Raw genomic sequence first — 6,000 nt, forward strand, 5'->3', positions numbered from 1 at the left:
AGCCCCCGACTCAGTTTCAGTTCATGTCATGATCTCAGGATCATGAGATCAAGCCCTGCGTTGGGCTCCACACTCAGTGGGGAGTCTGTCCTTCTGCTCCTCCCCTCCATGTGCTCTCTCTCTCTCTTTCTTTCTCTCTCTCTCTCTCAAAATTAAAAAAAAAAATCCTAAAGAAATAATAATAATTTTTTAAAATAAATAAAAGGGTGTCCTTGGGGACTTTCTGCTGAGAAAGGCTCAGGGACCCCCACCCACCCACATTAGTGAGAGCATCCCTGCCTTCATCATATTCATGTGCCCAAGGTCCTGGAAGTTCCCCTCTGAGGAAAGGTGTCTTCTGCCAAAGAGCAGTCTGAAGCTTTGGCTCTAGAGATTTGGTCTGTTCTGCACACCTGCTGCCATCACCCACCTGCACAGGCAGATGGGGGACACCCGGAGCCTCAGTCTCTTGGAATGGATAAGAGAGCCGTTACTGTCCTTGAGGAAGAATAAGTTTTTGTTTTGTTTTTTTTTTTAAGAATAAGTTTATAGATGGTTTACCAATCTCTAAAGATGATGGATTTATTCATGCCATCCCCAACAATCAGGAGTTGGAGTTTCACACACAACGAGAAATAGGATTCAATAACTCCAAAACTGTAACACAACAGAACACGAGACAGCATTCGATAGCCACCATATGCAAGAGCCTAGTCTTGAAGCCTCTCCAGAATGACTACTGGGATGCTACTTCTTTCTGTGGATCAGATTTGCAGTATTTGACATTCACATGAAAGAGGCACTCGCATTCCACCCACCTGGAGGGCACTGGAGTAATGATGCTTAAAAGTACAAGCTTCAAGTCTAGGACCACCCCCTTCTTTTATGTTTAACTCTGAGTGTATTTCTCTAAACTAATGGAAATCTCAACTAGAAGTTAGAAAGCCAAGTTAAGGGAATAAGAGCCGTGGTGTGGATGGACTTCTCCTAATAGTTGGTGGGAATGCCAGTTGGTGCAGCCCCTCTGGAAAACAGTATGGAGATTCCTCAAAAAGTTGAAAATAGAGCTACCCTATGACCCAGCAGTTGCACTACTGGGTATTCATTCAAAAAACACAAACACAGTGATTCGATGCACCCCAAAGTTTATAGCAGCAATGTCCACAACAGTCAAACTGTGGAAAGAGCCCAGAAGCCCCTCAACAGATGAATGGATAAAGATGATGTGGTATATATATACAATGGAATTTTACTCAGCCATCAAAAAGAATGAAATCTTGCCATTTGCAGCGACGTGGATGGAACTGGAGAGTATTATGCTGAGTGAAATAAATCAGAGAAAGATGAATACCGTATGATTTCACTCATATATGGAATTTAAGAAACAAAACAGATGAACATAGGGGAAGAGGAGGAAAAATAAAATAAGGGAAAAACAGAGAAGGAGGCAAACAATGAGAGACTCTTAACTCTAGGAAACAAACTGAGGGTGGCTGGGGGAGGTGGGTGGTGTAACAGGGGATGGGCATTACAGAGAGCACATGGTGTAGTGAGCACCAGGTGTTATATACGACTGATGAGCCACTACATGCTATCTCTGAAGCTAAGAATACCATACGTGTTAAACTGAATTTAAATTAAACATTTTTAAAAAGAAGAATCCACCAATAAAACGACAGTAAGAGTGCCCCTCATGTTTAATATCATATTTGAAGAGGGTGATTTCATGTCGCACACCCACTCAATTCACTGTGCTGTTCTCAAAAATCACAGGGTCAGCGAACACATCAGAAAAGTTCAAGCATCACGCCACAGGCCAAGGACCAACATTCAGGCAAAACCAAATGATTTGTCAAAATACTTGCCTTTAGTAGTGAAAAATTTAATGTCAAGAGGAATGCAAATCAACACATGGAGAACCATCTATTTATATCATCTAACTTGGAGGGAAAGAAGACTGTGTGGTAGGAAAAAAAAAAAAAAAAACAGCAAGGGCTTGAGGTCAGAAAAAGCCACACTTGTGGCTGACCAGCAATGCCCCCCCATATATGGTGACAATCACATGGGACGAGCCCACGGCAGCTCAGCTGGGGACTTGGGTGACATCAACATCAGTGTTCCTGTCCTTACTTCCATTCCTGGGGTGGGGGGTGGGGGGACTTTATAAGAAGAGACTGCATAAGGTGTTCAGGGAAAGCAAAGTGGCAGAAAAGATTACGTATATATCAACATCACCCCCTGCTCCCCTGCCTCGCCCACCAGAGAAACATGTTTCATGGGCTCAGTTCCTGGGGTACATGTGGAGTGAAAATGAGGAGTAGCCTAGAAAAACTGAAAAGATTGATATTCAAAAGGACCCGAGATCATCACAAGAGAACAGATGTGGAGAAATAGGAGGAGGCGGGGAGAGTTGGTAGGGTTGTGGGAGGAGGGCCAGGCACGCAGTCTATTCACAAGGGCTACCACTGTGAATAAGGTTGTGGTGAGATAAGTGAACAGCATCTTTTGGCCGCTTTTCTGAGTTCAGCCATTCCTATCAGATATCTCTTATCAGAAATGATCTCAGAATATAAGTACTAAAAACAGCTCATGTTTGATCTCACAGTTTCTGCAGGTCAGGAACCCGGGCATGGTTGAGGTGGGCTCTCTGCCGTCCGGGTACCAGCAGGGGCTGGGGTCGCCCCTCAAGTATGGACAGGACAAGGCCCTGCTTCAAGCTCATGTGGTTGTCAGCAGGGTTGAGTTCTGAGGGTCCTCCGGATCTCGCTGCTGGATGCCACCCGTGGTTCCTGGCTCTGTGGGTCCTTCAACGTGGCAACTGGCTTTATCAAAGCGTGCCAGCCAATAAGGCGACAGAGAGAATCTGCCACAAGGCAAAGTCACAGGCTGTGTAACCTAAGCATACAAGTGACATCCCAAATCACCTTTGCCACGTCCTATTGTTAGAAGCAAGTTACTGGGTCCTGCCAGCATCCTGGGGGAGGGGAACACACAAGGGCAGGAACACCAGGAGGCAGGGGGCCTTGGGCCATCTCAGAAGTCTGCCTACCACCCTTGCATTCATATTTATTTCCAATGCTCTTGCTCTGTTGGGCCTGAGTATCTTTTTTTTTTTTTTTCTGAGTATCTTTTGAATGAGACATTGTGCCAAGACTGGCCATAAGACTCCTCAATTTTACTTGGGTCTCCTACATGTAAAAATCAGATGCAGGATCCTTAAGGTATCAGACTCTGCAGCAATACTAAGGAGGAACACTGAGCAGCTTTAGGAAAGAGTGACAGAGCCCATAGCAAACCAGACTCTAACGGCACAAAGTCAGCATTAGGTCAAGGTCGCTCACCTGCCGGCTACCTACCGGTCACGCTCTGAGCCACCCTCCACCCCCCCACCCCCCGCCCCCACCATGACGGTCAATGTATTCAGGGTTTTAGGCCCAGATTGCTATTTTCAAGCTATTCTTTTTAGATTGTATATTTTCATGCACAAGAATAATTTTTATTTACCTATTAACTTTATCTCTATGATTTCGACCCTCTTCACGTGTCACTGGTGTCCCCGCCCAGTGGGTGTCCGTTCGCACCTGTCTTGTCCACCCTGGACCCGTCTGCCCACATCAGGAGAAAGTGTCTGGGAATGATTTCAGTGGAGCGACTCATAGGAAGCGTATGTGAGGAGCTGCTTCTTCACGTCCCGTGGACAACTTGACAACCATTTCCCCCCACCGCAGAACCTGTTCCATTCTTATTAGACTTTTGATGTGGTAAAGGAAAACCCTGAGGGTGGCTTCGTCTTTATTCTTTCTGTCCAACAGTCATTTGCTTTTCCCCCTTATTCTTAAATGCTATTATTTTTATTGACTCTTACTAGACAGTGACCTATAATTTTTCCTTTGACCTCATGTTCTTTTTATGTGCAGACTCGGGTGTGGTTATTTTGTTGTTTTGTTTTTTGCAGCCCTGAAAAGCTTGTTGTTTTCATTTTATTACTGTGCTCAGATTACAGCCCACCCTGGGAATGGACGGCTCCGGGGAGAGTGGTGTTGCCCCAGGCCTGTAATGCGTAATGAAGGCAGTTGTGACCAAGAGAGAAGAAGGGTAGATGCTCAGAAAAGAGGTCTCCTGGCCCCAGCAGGGAAGTGCTTTCCAGAATTGCCTCCAGTCCTATTTCTGCACAAAACTGGCACCCTACTCAGGCATCATCATGTGACCCAAGGTCAAGCCAGAGAACATGCCCAGGTGTTCAGTGGACACCAGCCCATGGCGTCCTGCACAGTGACCCCTGGCCTGAGCGGCTTGCAGAGTAAGAACTGCACGGGCTGAGTAAGCCATGAGGCTCTGCCCCATCCACTCCAACATAGACAGGAGCTGCTTGGGGCAACTGTTCCACTCCCTGGTTGTGGCCGGCCACAGGGAACACATAGAGATGGGCCATGTACACGACAGGCCTTTCAGAAGAGGAAAATAATCCACACAGAGGAGGCACGACTGTCAGAAAGTCAACAGAATCAATCTACTTCCCTGGGCCAATGAAGGAATCGGGTCTTTGGTACTAAAAAAAAAAAAAAAAAAAAAAAAAAAATCGCACTGAGTCTCATGCCAGGCAAAATTAATAGGCTTACAGGTGTCCTGGTGAGATTATTCAAGGATAAGAATAAACTCAAAGTTACACAAAGAGCGCAGCAGAAAAAAAAATAAGGGACAAGAGGGAGGGGCGTAAGGGGGGGGTTTCGAAATTCTGCAAGCTAGAAGGCGAAGCACATTTGTATTCTTCGAGGGAAAAGACTGGATTTAGGAATTACATCTTCAGCCAGTTCATCTGTGAGTGGCAGAGAGGCAGACCCGGAAACTGGAGGAGTGGGTTGGGGAGCTGTTCACGCAACTTCAAGAAGTTCCAGAATGAGGGTCGGTGGGGTGGGGGAGGCAAACAAGTAATAAATGGAGAACACGGGGTACCACTTCTTTTCTTCGCGGTTTAAATTTTTATTTTTTCCTCAGTGTGCCAAGTTTTGAAGAGACTTACTAAAATATTGTTGAATACCAAGGAAGGAAAAGGCAGGACGAGAGCAGAGGGTCAAAGGAGAAGGTGACGCTGGTGACTGTGAGGGGCTGGTCCGGCACAGGGGAAGCCAGCCTGCAGGGCTGATAGACACTAACGGCAGCCTACCCTTGCTGGGAGCCAAGGCAAAAACATGAACGTGGCCAGGTGCAAGCAGGACCCAAACCACACGTCCTGAGACATCATCACCCAGGGGACAAAGGCCGCCTGCATCAGGGGAGCGGATGGGGCGGGACTCTAAAAGGGGATCTTTCTAGTGATGGAACCCATCCAAAGCTGGATTGTGGTGACAGTTACATGAATGGACTCCTGCTAGAAGTAGATAAAACTATACACACACAAGTGAGTGCATATACAACCAGTGAGAAATCAGAGTAAGGTCTCAATGTCAATGTCAGTTTCCTGGTGTGGGTATTATACTAGAGCTCTGTGTGGTGTCGCCGTTGGGGGGAACGGGTGAAGGGTACATGGGACCTCTTGGTATTAGTTTCCCAACTTCTTGTGAATCTACCCTTATTTCCAAATAATAATTTAAGAGGAAAAGAACTGTGTAGAAAGAACACGGGGCCACATGGTGGGGGACATCCTAGATAGAGCCAGCAATGCCTGCAGCACCAACCTATGTTCCTGGTCCCTGTAACGTCCTGAGGCAAGTGGAAGGTGCATCACTAAAATAAACCTCAGGGGAAGGGACTCCAGGGTAGGCCAAGGGATGGGCCCCAAGGTACAGATACCTGAGAATCTAGCCAGGTTTAGGACTTATTGGTTTAACTGTGTATGATCTTTGCTTTCATGTTCTTATCAATATCTCAATTATTTTTATCAATGGTCCTTACTTTCAATGACTGCAGAGGGGAACGATGAAATTAATGGAATCCTATACCTTGCTATGAAGATTGCCTCAGCAACAACTAAATCCAAAATGGACTCTGGCTTAATTATTCACATTGTCACAATTTCATAAA

This window comes from Mustela putorius, unplaced genomic scaffold (assembly GCF_011764305.1).
Source record: "Mustela putorius furo isolate JIRA1106 unplaced genomic scaffold, ASM1176430v1.1 tig00003869_pilon_pilon_pilon, whole genome shotgun sequence".
Taxonomy (NCBI): Eukaryota; Metazoa; Chordata; class Mammalia; order Carnivora; family Mustelidae; genus Mustela; species Mustela putorius.